At 36.9% G+C, this 14567-nt stretch overlaps 1 protein-coding gene across 10 annotated transcripts in view; it reads right to left on the minus strand.

Annotated features, from left to right (window-relative positions):
• The window catches only part of NUMB (NUMB endocytic adaptor protein), a 136452-nt gene that overhangs the window by 104704 nt on the left and 17181 nt on the right, over positions 1 to 14567 (minus strand). For 2 of the 10 annotated variants that reach the window (XM_090271103.1, XM_090271104.1), the window contains exon 2: positions 5222 to 5347. The exons of the other annotated variants lie outside the window; for them this stretch is intronic. The gene's annotated coding sequence lies outside the window, so the exon portion shown is untranslated. The remainder of the gene's footprint in view (positions 1 to 5221; positions 5348 to 14567) is intronic. 10 annotated transcript variants of the gene reach the window in all.

The following is a 14567-nucleotide window of genomic DNA, read 5'->3' on the forward strand; positions in this document are numbered from 1 at the left end:
GTGAGCAGGATTAAGGTAACATTTTTTATTTTAAATGTACTATTATTTTTGCCACATTCTCACATGGCCATTTTCCTATGTATTTATTATCTCCTTATTGTATACTTCCTTCCATTACACTATAAGCTCCATTAGGACAGAGATTATTAATTCAATTCAAACATCACTGAGAACACACTATACCCAAGGTATAAAGAATAATACAAAGGGACATGGATCCTGTTTCCTGTATGTACATAATCTATTTAGGAAGAACAATGTATACTTAAATATAATGCAAAACAGACAAAAATACCATGTAGTACTGGAACAACGTACTATGGAAACAAAAGAGAAAGAGATAAAATGTAGAGAAAGTGATGAATAAGAAAGCCTTCACGGAAGGAGATAGTTCTCTTATGGCTTGGAAGAAAAAATAAAACGCATTCAAAGCAGACCAAACAGCCTTAATAAAAAGGCAAAAAAAGAGAAAGTAAAAGGCATATAGGAAGAGGAAGTTAAAAAGATAAATGCAACTAGAGCAAAACAAGGACTATGAATGCTGTCTGCAATGCATCCAATGATGAACTGAGCTGTACCAAGAAACTAGTAATGAACGGCATTGTGCTCATTGACAGCACACCATATCGACAGTGGTACAAGTCACACTATGCACTACCTCTGGGTCACAAGAAGGGGGCTAAGTTGACCCCTGAGGAGACAGAGACTTTAAACAAAAAAGATCAAAGAAAAGTCAGATGCAGTACGATAAAAGGGGAAAGAATGCCAAAGTAGGCAATCTTCTAGAGGAGCAGTTCCAGGAGGGTAAGTGTGCTGCATGACTTGCTCCAAGACCAGGCCAATGGGGCCAAGCAGATGGATATGTGCTAGAGGGCAAGGAGCTGGAGTTCTAGCTGAGGAAAATCAAGGCTTGGAAAGGCAAATAAATCCTCTTCCCTCCTATCTTAGCTCATGTAATAAAGGTGTATATTCTAGACCCAGAGAAGTGAAAACATTTAGCCGAAACTAGAGTATAGCAGCACAAGAATTAAATTCATATTTTATGATTTATTCATTCAAGAATTTACGTTCTCTCATTCAACACATACAAAATGCTTCCCACCCACCCCAACTTCTTTATGTTGCCCATGATATCAACAGTGAGAACAAACCAGAAGTGGAAGAAGACACAAACGATACATACTCTCACTTCCTTCCATTCCCAAATCCTCTTTCAAAGAATATGACCAAGAAATCTAGCCTTCCCTTCAAGATTAATCTTATCTAAATCCAAACTAATGACAAAGATGAGTTCCATGGTTTCAGTATGCAGGGGATTCCAAAAGAAAGAAAAGAACTTTAAGAACTGTGACTCTGTGTCAACACATCATAAATATCTATGAATATCAAGAATGTAGGCAGTACTGTTAATTAGGCCCAACATTTTTCAGGCACAAATTCCATCAACCTCAAATTTCACTCAGTTTGTTTCTAAAGGATGTTAAACATTTACATTTAGAGATCTTTCACAAAGACAGTTAAACAAACATTGTTGACTGTCTGAAAGTAACTGCTCCAATTCTAACACTCAACTAAAGTAAAGAGAGAAATGACATCTTCTCTAGGAAAGCACTCAATATCATGTTACTAGGGTTGTCCACCATCTGTTAATGCAGATAAAACTCTCCTCCTATAAATCACCCCCACCTCCCAGGATTCATTACAGGAGAAACTGATAGACTATTTGCAAACTTAGAAATCCCAACTTAAACTCTGGCCACCACTATCACACAATGATACACTCTATAAAGTATGCAAAATTGACTGCACTTAATTTAGTCACTTTAGCACTGAGAAGTAAGTGTATGGGCTCCAGATAAGACTATCTAGGTTTGAATCCTAGTCCACTACTTGCTCTATGATTTTGTGCAAACTGCTTAACTTCTGTGCCTCAGATTCCTCAACAGAAAAACAAAATAATAATAGTATTACCCTCATATGGATGATTAATGTATATAAATCGCTTAGAACATGACTGGACATAATGTCAGCTGCTGTTGGTATTATTTTTACCTGATACGTTTACTAGACTATCAGTTCTCGCGTGTGGCTCAAACACAGAATGGTTTACCAGCCAGATCATGAAATTTTAATGTTCCTGAGTCAATGATTCAACACACCAAATTCAAAAAATAGCTCTATAAAACACAGCCTGGAGTCTTCCATTTGAATCAGTTATCAGTCAAACAAAGTTCTCACAAACATTAATCAACAGAAAATATTTATTTAACTTCAAGAAATCTATATGAATTACCACTATTGTTACAGAAACAGGGGTGTCCAAAAACAAACCCAGAGTTTGCAGCTGGGGGATGGGGAAAGGAAAGCAGCTTTTAAGATGCCTTTGCATGCCTGGGGCTAGTTGCTAGTGTCTTTGTTATGTAAAAGAAGAGCTTTGATACTTCCAAGGCCCAAGAAGATGGGAGGAGTCTTGAACTGTGGGATAGTACGGAAGGAGCCTACCGAGCCTGCGTAGGGTTCTGTGAATGGTCAGAACTGGTTGCAACACCCACTGTGTCAGAGGATGCAGTCAGGGATATATAAGCAGCTGCGGACATTTTAGCTCTCTAGTTCTCTAGCTCTCTCTTGCTTGCTCTCGCGCTCTCCCTCCATGTGGTTTGGAGGAGGGGGCTCTCCAGGTAGCTCTCTCTCACGCTCTCTCCATGATGCTTGGTGAAGGGGCCTTCTCCATGCGGTTTTGAGAAGCTAGGTTCTCCATGCGGATTAAAGAAGCTGAGTTCTCCATGCAGTTTTGAGAGGGCTCTCGAGGCTGCTTTAAGAAGCTCTTGCCATGTGGTTTTGAGAAGGAGAGGAGATCCACGCGGTTTGCAGGAAGAAGGCAGTTTACAAGGAGGCTGAGAATCCACGTGGTTCTGCATTAAAAGCTGGAGGGCACCACGGCACAGAAAGGACCTCCCAATCAGAATTGAGTGATTGGCAGCTACTGGTAAAGCTGAACTGTGCCTAGGAAGTAGGGAAACGGTGTTTCTGACTTTTCTAAGGTTGGCCTGGTTTGATGGGGGAGGCAGAACTATGTGTTTGTGGGTATAAGACTCAACAGCAGAAATTCGCAAATAATCTAAATCTATTTAACTGTTAAATAAACAGTTCTTTTTCTTTTCATTAAACTCTAGTACTGAGAGTTGTAATTCTGGTTGTGGGCAATCGAGCCCCTAACTAAACAGCCTGTGGGTTCTGTTTCAATTGGAGCAGCCCAGAGGTTCTGTTACACTATGATCTGGAACTTCTAAAACCTTTTACTTGAAATAAATATCTTTCATTTGCTTTTAATTACAAATTAACCTCTGATATTCGTCGTCGGCAGCCGTCCGTCTCGAGAGACGATGGTGTAGCTTCTTACGAGTCTATCTGCACCACCGAGAATGGCTGTGCAGTCCGACTCGGGAGTGACACGGTATCTGTCTCCTCCCGTGTTGAATCGACATCTTGCGATGACGCTGAAGCTACAGAGCCTGGGCAGGGTAATATTATAATTCAGATTAGTAAGTCTAGGTCCATATATAGTAATTAAAACACATTGAATCTCTTATTAAGATATTTACTATGAACCTGCAAATTTGCCTTTGTAAAAGATTTGAATAACAACAAAAAAGAATAAGTGCCTAACATATATAGTCATCTGGAAAATGTAAATTAAACATTCTATAATGTCACTTTATACCCACTAGAACAGCTAGAAATCAAAGAGACTAACAACTCAAGTAAGTGGTGAAGAAGATATGGAGCAATTGGAGAACATTGCTAGTGGAGACCCACTTGGCAATTTCTTATAAAGTTAAACATACATCTACCGTTGTGACACAACAATTTCGCTACTAGGTATTCAACCAAGAGAAATGAAAGAGGTCTGGCCAGAAGGTATACAGCCATGTAATAGGAAAAATAGAGACATTTACTGAAGAAGATACAAGATAAAGAAACACTGCACTCAAACTAACAAGGTTTTGCACAGCAAAGGAAATCATCAACAAAATTAAAAGACAACCCACAGAATGGAAGAACACATTCACCAATGCATATGATAAGGGGTTACTATTCAAAATTTATAAAAAACTTATAAAGCTCAACACACACACACACAAAAAAAAAAACAACCCAATTAAAAATGGGCAAAGGACCTGAATAGACACTTTTCCAAAGAGGACATACAGATTGCCACATGAAAAGATACTCAACTTCACTAATCATCAGAGAAATGCAAATTAAAACCACAGTGAGATATCATCTCACACCTGTCAGAGTGGCCATCATCAATAAATCAACAAACAAATGCTGGGGAGGATGTGGAGAAAAGGGAACCCTTTTGCACTGTTGGTGGGAATGCAGACTGATGCAAACACTGTGGAAAGTAATATGGAGATACCTCAAAAAGTTAAAAATGGATCTGACTTTTGACCCAGCAGTCCCACTTCTGGGAATATAGCCAAAGAAACCCAAAACACTAATTCAAAAGATCATAAGCACCCCTATGTTCATTGCAACATTATTTAAAATCGCCAAGATACAGAAGCAGTCCAAGTATCCATCAGTAGATGAGTGGATAAAACAACTATGGGACATTTACGCAATGAAATACTACTCGGCTGTAAAAAAGAAGGAAGTTTTACCCTTTGTGACAGTATGGATGGACCTGGTGAAAATTATGCTAAGCGAAATAAGCCAGTTAGAGAAAGCCAAATACTACATGATTTCACTCACATATGGATTCTAAAAACAAACTGAACTAACAAGAAAAACGGAAACAAGACTCACAGACGGAGAGCAGTATGACAGCTCACGAGGGGTGTGAGGGGGTGGAAGGACTGAGCAAAAAGGAAAAAAGGACTCATGGACGTGGACAACAGTGTGGTGATTGCTGGAGGGAGGGGGGTATAATGGAACTAATGGTAAGGGAAAAAACTACAATAAAGATTAAAAATAATTTAAAAAATTTTTTAAAAAGGAAACATTGTACATAGGACAATGACTCCTCAGTCCTATTCAAAGTAGGCACCTTGGGACCTCACACAGTTCTCACAGTCACCATCAGCTGTCCCATCGTTATTTTCCTGAATCTCATCAACAGTCTAAAATCTCTTCCCTTTCAAAAATGATTTTAGTTTCAGAAAAAGACAAAAGCTGCAGGGTGCCAAATCTGGGTTTTAAGGGGGGGCTGAGTCACCTGGGTGATTTGTTATTTCTTCAAAAAATTCTGCACGTGATGTGATGCGTGAGTGAGTGTGTTGTGATCAAGCTGCCAATCACCAGTTGTCCGTAGCTGCGCCCTTCTGAATCATTCAAATAGTTTCTGCAGAGAAATGTTCAAGCTTAATGCAAAATTTGATGCAGGTCTCATTGCTCTACTCGCACAGTCATTTTAAATGTGACGGCCACCCAGTACACATGCTCACTCAACAGTACCTACCACCCCCACTGATTAGTACAGTGAAGTCATCACTGTTCACACATGCGCATTCTAGTCCACTCTTCCTTGGCTGCCAGGTTACATCGAAGTCGCGCAAACCATTCTCATTATATTAACAATGGCTGGAGTTTTTCCAACAGACTTCATATATGCATCATGTTTTCTAATCCATTCAGCTATCTTATGTCTTTTGATTGGAATATTTAATCCATTTACATTAACGTTATTACTGATATACTTTAATTGTTGCCAATTTTCTCCCCTTTATACCTATGCTCCTCTCTCTTTTTATTTCTTCTTCTTAAAGGTTTGGTGGTACTGAACCCTTTAGCTTTTATTTTTTTGGTCTAGGAAGCTCTTTATTTCATCTTTGATTTTATAGCCTTGCTGGATACAGTAGACTTGGTTGCAGTGGCGGCAAAGCAGTGGCAGCCAGCAGAACGGGCAGTCCCACATTCACATGTAGTAGATAAGAAATTGGGAGGGATACCTTGGGAGCAAGTGATCCCAGCCCCAAGATCAGGCCAGACCACGCAGCCCAGTGTGCCAGCACCAAGGAGATAAAGCCTCATAACTTCTGGTTGTAAAAACCAGTGGGAGTTGGGGAAGTGGAATAAACTGCTGGTTTCTCAGGAGAGTCTGTTTAAAGGGCCCTCATGGTCTTAGAATGTACAGAAACCCATCCACTCTGAGAACCACCACCAGGGCCACAGTTAGAGGAGCACTAGTCGCATACGGCAAGTAGGGGAAGTGGGGGAAGTGACTGGAAACAGGGCAAGTGCAAAGCAAGCCTCCAGCAGCCAGGGAGCAGCACTGTCCCTTTTCCAACCCCTCGCCCACACAGAGAGCCAGAAAGTGGTGAAATGGGTTGCTCTGCCCTGGCAAATACCTAAGGCTCCTCCTATACAACTTAATAGGTGCACTAAGACAGGGAGTCAAAGCAGTTCTACCTAATACACAAAAACAAACACAGGGAGGCTGCCAAATTCAAAGACCAAAGAAACATGGCACAAAAAAGAACAGAACAAAACCTCCAAAAAGAACTAAGCAAAATGGAGACAGCCAATCTATCGGATGTAAAGTTCAAAACACTGGTGATAAGTATGCTCAGAGAACTCACTGAGTATGGCAGAAGCATAAGGGAAGAATGAAGGCTGCACTAAGTGAAATAAAGAAAACTCCACAGGGAACCAACAGTGAAGGGAAGGAAGCCAGAGTTCAAGTCAACAAGTTGGAACATAAGGAAGAAATAAACAGTCAACCAGTACAGAATGGAAAAACAAGAATTTGAAAAAAAAAAAAGGAAAGAAAAAGAAGACTCTAGGACATCTCCAAAAGTGTCAACATCCGAATCATAGGAATGCCAGAAGAAGAAGAGGAACAGCAAGAAATTGAAAACTTATTTGAATAAATAATGAAAGAAAACTTCCCTAATTTGGTGAGGGAAATAGACATATAAGTCCAGGAAGCACAAAGTCTCCCAAATAAGTTGGACCCAAAGAGGACCACACCAAGACACATCATAATTAAAATGTCAAACATTAAAGACAGAGAATCTTAAGAGTAGCAAGAGAAGAGTTACCTACAAAGGAGTCCCCATAAGACTATCAGCTGATTTCTCAAAAGAAACTTTGCAGGCAAGAAAGGGGCTGGCAAGAAGTATTCAAAGTGATGAAAAAGCAATGACCTACAACCAAGATTACTCTATCCAGCAAAGTTATCATTCAGGATGGAAGGGCAGATAAAATGCTTCCCAGACAAGGTAAAGCTAAAGGAGTTCATCACTAAGCCCTTATTATATGAAATGTTAAAGGGACACATTTAAGAAAAAGAAGAAGATCAAAACTATGAACAGTAAAATGACAATAAACTCACAACTATCAACAACTGACTCTAAAACACAAAAAGAAACTAAGCAAACAACTAGAACAGGAACAGAATCATAGATATGGAGATCATCTAGAGGGTTATCAGTTGGGAGGGGGAAGGGAGAAAACAGGGAAATGGTGCAGGAATTAAGAAGCATAATTGGTAGGTACAAAATAGACAGGGGAATGTTAAGAATAGAAAAGGAATTGGAGAAGCCAAAGCACTTATATGCACGACCCATGGACATGAACTAAGGTGGGGGGATGGCTGGAGGGAAGAGGGGTACCATGAGGAGGGAGGCAAAGGGGAAAAAAGTGGGACAACTGTAATAGCATAATCAGCAAAATTTACTTAAATAATATAATAAAATAAAATAATTTTTAAAATAGTGGTTTTGTCTCTAGTGGGCTCCCTCTATCCCCAGTAGGCAAAAACCCTGCAGCCTTTCACTGCTGGATGCTACGTGGGCAGCTGATCCCGGCCCTGGCGCTCTGTGCTTGGGAGCCTGGTCTGGAGTCCAGGATTCACTCCTCTCAGGGGGAAGCTCCCACCACCATGCCATAACCTCAGCCTGCCATAATGGTATTGCATTTAAAAGGATATACTATTTGTTATTTGTTATTAAGGTTTCCTTAATAAAAAAATAAACACATAAGACAAAATGAATCTAAAAAACATGTTAAGCAAAAGTGGTCAGATAAAAATGGTACAGCACACCCTCTTCCTCATCCATGGTTTTGCTTTCCACCATTTCAGTTGGAGTCAACCACAGTCCAAAAATATTAAAATTTCTGAACCACTGACACTGTCTATTCCTTACATCCAAACATCAACGCCATCATGGTACAATACTCCAGGATGATGATGACCCTTTTAACTGTGAAAACGAATAAAGTGAAACCTCACTGCTACTAAATAATGAATAGGAATCTTAGTAAACTTTAGTAGAAGTCTACTACAGGGAAATCTCCTGACTCTGGAGTCAGGGGGCCAGACGGGGGAGCTCTCATACAGTTCCACTGAAGGTCCATTACAGGAAGAACTGTCAATTACAGACCCCAAGAGGAAAAAATCACCAGTTATAGGGCCAACAGGAAAGATGTATGTTGCATCTCCCACAAGAAATCAACTATGCCAGAAACTCAACCAATGAAAAATCCTCATCATCCTGAACTCTTGCTTTTATCCAATGAACTTTCATACAAAAAAACCTCCCAATTTCCTCTTTTTTCTCTGTAAAATAATGGTCCTCTCCTTTGTTTCTAGGACTTGCCCATAGCTTTTGCTATAGTTTGCGTGTCCCAAATTGCTATTCTTTGCTGTGCCCAAATAAACCCATTTTTGCTGATAAGATAATGGACTGTTTTACTTTTAAGGTCAACATGATGTATAGTCAGAATGTCAATAGTTGCCTAAGGCCCCATCAACAATGACTTCATCATTGACCTCACTTGATCTCATGTAGGCATTTTATCATCTCACATCAGTACATGAAGGGTGAGTACAGTAAGATATTTTGAGCAACAGATCACATTCACATAACTTTTATTACAGCATATTGTTATAAATTGTTCTATTTTATTACTTTATCAATCTCACATTATCACAAGTGAGCAGAAATATTTTAACAGATATCACATTCATATAATTTTTATTATAGCATAATTGTTCTACTTTATTACTACAGTTAATCTCTTACTATGTCAAATTTATAAATTAACTTTATCATGAGTACATATGTATGGAAAGAAAAACAGTATATTTAGGATTTGGTACTATCCGTGGCCTCAGGGATACACTGGGGGATCTTGAAACATATCCCTCACGGATACGACAGGAAGTGCTGTAGATATTATTCCATTTGAAATTCAAGAACAGACAGAATTAGAAAGTAGCTGCAGGGAGGGAGGGCAAAACTAAATTGAAAGGGACATGAAGCGACTCTTTGCTGATCATTTATGTAAATTAAATCACAGCTTTGAATATTATCCAACCCTAGTTCTATGTAAAAATTAACATCTACTCAAAAAAATGGACAATGAACAGGAACATAACTTCACTAAAGGAAATACTTAAAGGTGAATGATCATATTTAAAATGATCAAATAAATACAAATTTCAGAAACCAGTTACTATTTTCTCCCGATCAAATTAGAAAATATTTTTAAATGGTAACACTGCTGGCAAAGATAACTATCTCAATCTCATACCTTGCAAATAGGAATGTAAATTGGTACAACCTTTCTAGAAGGCAACTGTGCAATGTTTTGCTCTCTTGAGAGCCCTAAGAAATGTATACCTTGATTTGATAATTCTACTTACAGGAATCTATCTAAGAATGTAGAAAAGTGGACAAAGATTTGTATTTAGCAATATTCACTGAAGTTTTATTTATAATAATTGGAAATTTATTCATCAAGTGAACACTATGGAATTTAGTTGCATAACTGATATATCCATTAATGAAATGCTCTTCAGTTGTTTTAAACTGTTTTCAAATAATCGTAACGATATTAGAACATATGTTTAAAAAAGCAATCTCCAAAATGATATACATAGTAAAAATATATATGAAGAAAAACTAGAGAAAATAAATGTAATTGTTTAAAAAATAATTATGAGCCAACATCATGGAAACTATAATTATATCTCACAAGTATCCAGACTTCACTGTAAGAACACAAGTGATACCCTTCACTCACTAGGTCTACTGCAGGGGAATAAAAGAGAAAAATAATAAGGACAATCATTAAAGGAACACATCATTAACTATTATTTCAGATACAGATGAATAGCCAACAATGTCAAAGTCACTCAGGGTATGTTAACAAATCTATAACAAGAAAGTTACAAAATTCAGTACAACACAAATATATACCAATCATGTTAATTTGAGCTAGAAAAAATAATGGGACGATTTAGTGATTTATACAGGACTGAGCTCAGCTCTTTTACAAAGAGACAAAAGAAGAAGGGAAAGGCACAGCAAGAAGTCAAGCCAGCAACCTGATTTCCCAAGAAATTAGTTCTTACTTGGCAAAGTATGGGCCTCATATTCTAAAGGAGAACTCTACAAATAGAGATGAGACATATAAAATTCAGATACTCTGGGAAAGATATATACTTTTCTCTCTGCTCTTAAGATCTCCAAATGAGAATAATTAATGCCTATTAAAACATATGAAAAGTTAAAGACCTAATTTAGAGTTAACTGTTCTATAAACAATGGAATAAGTTTCTTTCAAAATGCTAAGTAAACCTCAGAAGTTGTAAAGTAACTATTTTTATAATTTTTTAAATGAAAAGGAAAATACCATGGTATTTCTAACCTTCAACTAGGATTACATGAAACCACTTTGATATTATGGTATTAATTCTGGATTTTAAATTTACCAAGGTTAATAAAAATCCTTATAGTTCTTCATGTTTTTACATAGAACATTTCCTTGAATTTCCAATTTAAAAAATAAAGCCTTAGTATTTGATATTCCTTTAGAAAACAACTGTAAAATATAATAAAAAAGAAGAGCCTTCTTCCCTGACTGGTGTGGCTCAGTGGGTCATCCAGTGAACAGAAAGGTTGCCGATTTGATTCCCAGTCAGGGCACATACCTGGGTTGTGGGTCAGGTCCCTGGTTGGGGGTGTGCAAGAGGCAACCAATCGATGTTTCTTCCCATTCTTTCCCCCTCCATTCTCCTCTCTCAAAAAAAATCTTTTTTAAGATAAAAAGGTAATAGGGTAGGCAAGAGAAGGGGAGGGAAAAGGGGGACTAATAGAAGCTTTTTCTTCAAGTCATGTGTTTAAAAATCTGACCCTGATTTCCATTAAATAGTCTAGAATTGAAGTTACTATAGAATTATAAACACAAGGTTACCCAGCATGCAGAAAAATTGCAGCTGAGCCTCATTTAATGTTCAACTATTAAGTAATATAAGAATGAAATTATACAACTGGATATTTAAATCGGTTGGTTTATTTCTTCTTTTGTTTTTTTTCAAATTATAAAGGAAAATTTATTTAGAAAGTTACAGAGGTGGTAGAAAAACCTCTGGAGCTTAGGAGAAAGAGGGAGTGAGATACTCACCGTGAGGGGTGAAAGAGTGAGGAGAGGAGAGGGTGTTCTCTGGGAAAGAGAAAAAAGAGCAGCTGGTTCATTTCTCCTACAATGCTTCCTTCAGAACCATGACCCCAACTGCCACCCTAGATCAACAGGCCAACAAATTGCTACTTGGGAGTATTAGTAACAAAGCAGGAAAGTTTATTAAACTTTTTAAACAAGCAAATAAACAAAAAGTAATGATCTCAACAAACAGTGCTGGGACAAATAGATATATATCCATCCATATGCAAAAGGATTAAGTTGGGCCCCTTTTCTCCATACCATTCAGAAAAATTAACTCAAAATGAATCACAGACCTAAATGTAAGAACCAAAACTACAAAATTGTGAAAGAAAACATAAGCATAAATATTCATGACCTTGGAATAAGAGATAGTTTCTTAGATAAAATACCAAAAGCAAAAGCAAAAACAAAAAAAGTTGGATTCATCAAAATGAAAAGCTTTTGTGCTTCAAAGGACACCATGAGAAAAGCGAAAATACAACCCACATAGTGGAAAGAAATACTTGCAAACCATTTATCTGATAAAGGATTCAGATCCAGAATAAAGAGTTTTTTTTATAACTCATAACACAATAATAAAAGACAAATAGCCCTGCTTTTTAAATGGGCAAAGGATGTCTGAATAGACATTTCTCCATAGGCAAATAAACCTATGAAAAAATTCTCAACATCTTCAGCCTACAGGGAAATGCAAAACAAAACCACAATGAGTTATAACATCACATCCTAACTCTAATGCCTATAATCAAAAAACAGATAATGACAAGTGGTGGTGAGGATGTAGAAAAAATGGAATTACCACCCCCTCCATATGACCCAGCAATTCCACTCCTAGGAAGATACCCAAGAGAAATGGAAACGTGTCTGTAAAAAAACTTCTACATGAATGTTCATAGCAGCTTTATTTGAATAGCCAAAAAACTGGAAACAATCCAATGTCTGTGAACAAGAGAATAGATTTTAACAATTGTGATATATCCATATACTGGAATACTACTCAGCAGTCAAAAGGAATACTTACACACAAAATAACAGAAAAATCTCATTAATTAGGCTGAGTGAAAGAAGCCAGACCTCCTTCAAAAAAGGAATATACACCACATAATTCTTTTCTACATAAATTTCTACAAAATGCAAATTAACCTATGATAACAGATCAGTGGTTACCTCTGAGGGTGGAGAGATGGATTACAAAGAGGCACAAGGAAACTTGTAGAGTACCAGGTTCCTTATCCTGGCTGTGGTGTATAAACAGGTAAAAACTCATCAAATTGTATAATTTAAATATGTGCAATTTCATTGTATGTTGATTACACCTGAGTAAAGCTGTTTAAAAAAAAAAAAAAAAAAGAAAGAAAGCATATGCCATGCTGGGGGAACAAAAGTATACTAGTATTTCTGAAATGGCACATTTGGTTAAGAAGAAGGTAGAAAAAGTATGCTGATAACTTTTAAGTATAATGAACTTTTTAAAAAGTGAAATATTGCCCCAGCTGGTGTGGCTTGGTGGATTGAGCGCCAGACTGCAAGCCAAAAGTTCACAGGTTCAGTTCCAGGCCGGGTCCCCGGAGGGGGGCGTGCGAGAAGTGACTGATTAGTTTCTCTCACTCTTTCTCCCTCCCTTCCCTTCTCTCTAGAAATAAATAAAATATTTTTTTTAAGTGAAATATTAACTGAGTCCTACATGGTAATAGCTGAATTTTCAGCATACGTTAATAGAACAAATAGTTTTAAAAAAGTTACTAGGAATTCACTCTAGCTTTTAAAGATTTTTTATATTCATCTCAACATTTATATATATAGGTATGTATGATATATATATGAGATCTATTATATATAAGAATATATATATCCTTCATATATCTGTATATATGTACAAAAATTCTAAACATGTCTATACATATGTATATTTGAACATATTACTTTTGTCTACAAATAATATTTCATGAGCAAATGGATTTGAGAATCCTTTACCAACAGCAAAAAACATCCATCCTCAATCGAAAGAGTTGCAGGTAACAGACTGAAAACTGTTGATAAGGACATTCAGTATCAAGAAGACTGAATACTCAAATATTATTACCTAAATAAAACAGAAGTTGGGTCCAGTGAAAAATTTCTCTAATACGTTCCATAGCTACACTTATAATCCAAAAGAATTTAGGTATTAGTTATAACACTGCTAATCTGAGTATAAATAACTAAGAATTTACTGTGATTTAAAGGCAAAAATATAGCTGAATTAAAATATTTCACAGACTGACTGAACTAAAAATTAGATAAGAGGCAAGAAGAACTCAAGATGGTTTTTAATGTCTAAATGAAGTTTAAATTTCATAGTACTTTATATACAAGCCTCTTATACAGGCCATGCAAAAAGGGAAAAAGCTTTCATGTCCTGTCTGAAATTCTGGATCCTCACAATAGTAGCTCACATTTACAAAGCATTTACTATGAGCTAAGCACTGTGTTAGACGCTTTACATAAATTAGTTCATATACTCCTCAAAGCAACTTATTTTACAGGTGAGAAGCTAAAGCTAAAAGAGTTAACCTGTCTAAGGAAGTAGGATTGGATTTGAAATCAGGCAATTGAAGTTCATTTACTTCATGTCATGAAACTCAACCCTCAACCAGGATCTCCCTACCATTCATTCAGTACATTTATGTATGCCAGAGAATACTAAAAAAAATAAAACAAAGTTCTGACTGCAAAAAATGTATAACTTTATGAAGAGATTAAATATCACAAAATAACAATATGATAAAATACCAAAACTGTATGGTTCTCAAATTAGGCTAGAATATAAGAGAAAGAGATCATTAAGAAATGAACAGCTTTATTTTTCTCCAAATTCCTGGTTTAATAAGGACATTCCTTACTTTGAGTTTAGAAAAAGGTCCCAAACATCAGGCTGTTCACAAAAATAAACCACAGTATCAACTTCAGAAAACAAATCTTAAGACTATTACACTAATTATTTTCTTAGAGGAAGCATTTGACATGCTAACTCTCGTTCACAAAAATGCATTGCTATATCTGTGTTGAATAGCCCCACATACCACACTTATTTGGGGTAAAACATACATACCTGTAACTCAAAGCTGTTC

The sequence above is a fragment of the Furipterus horrens genome, unplaced genomic scaffold (genome assembly GCF_987537825.1).
Source record: "Furipterus horrens unplaced genomic scaffold, mFurHor1.1.pri manual_scaffold_3, whole genome shotgun sequence".
In the NCBI taxonomy this organism is placed as follows: Eukaryota; Metazoa; Chordata; class Mammalia; order Chiroptera; family Furipteridae; genus Furipterus; species Furipterus horrens.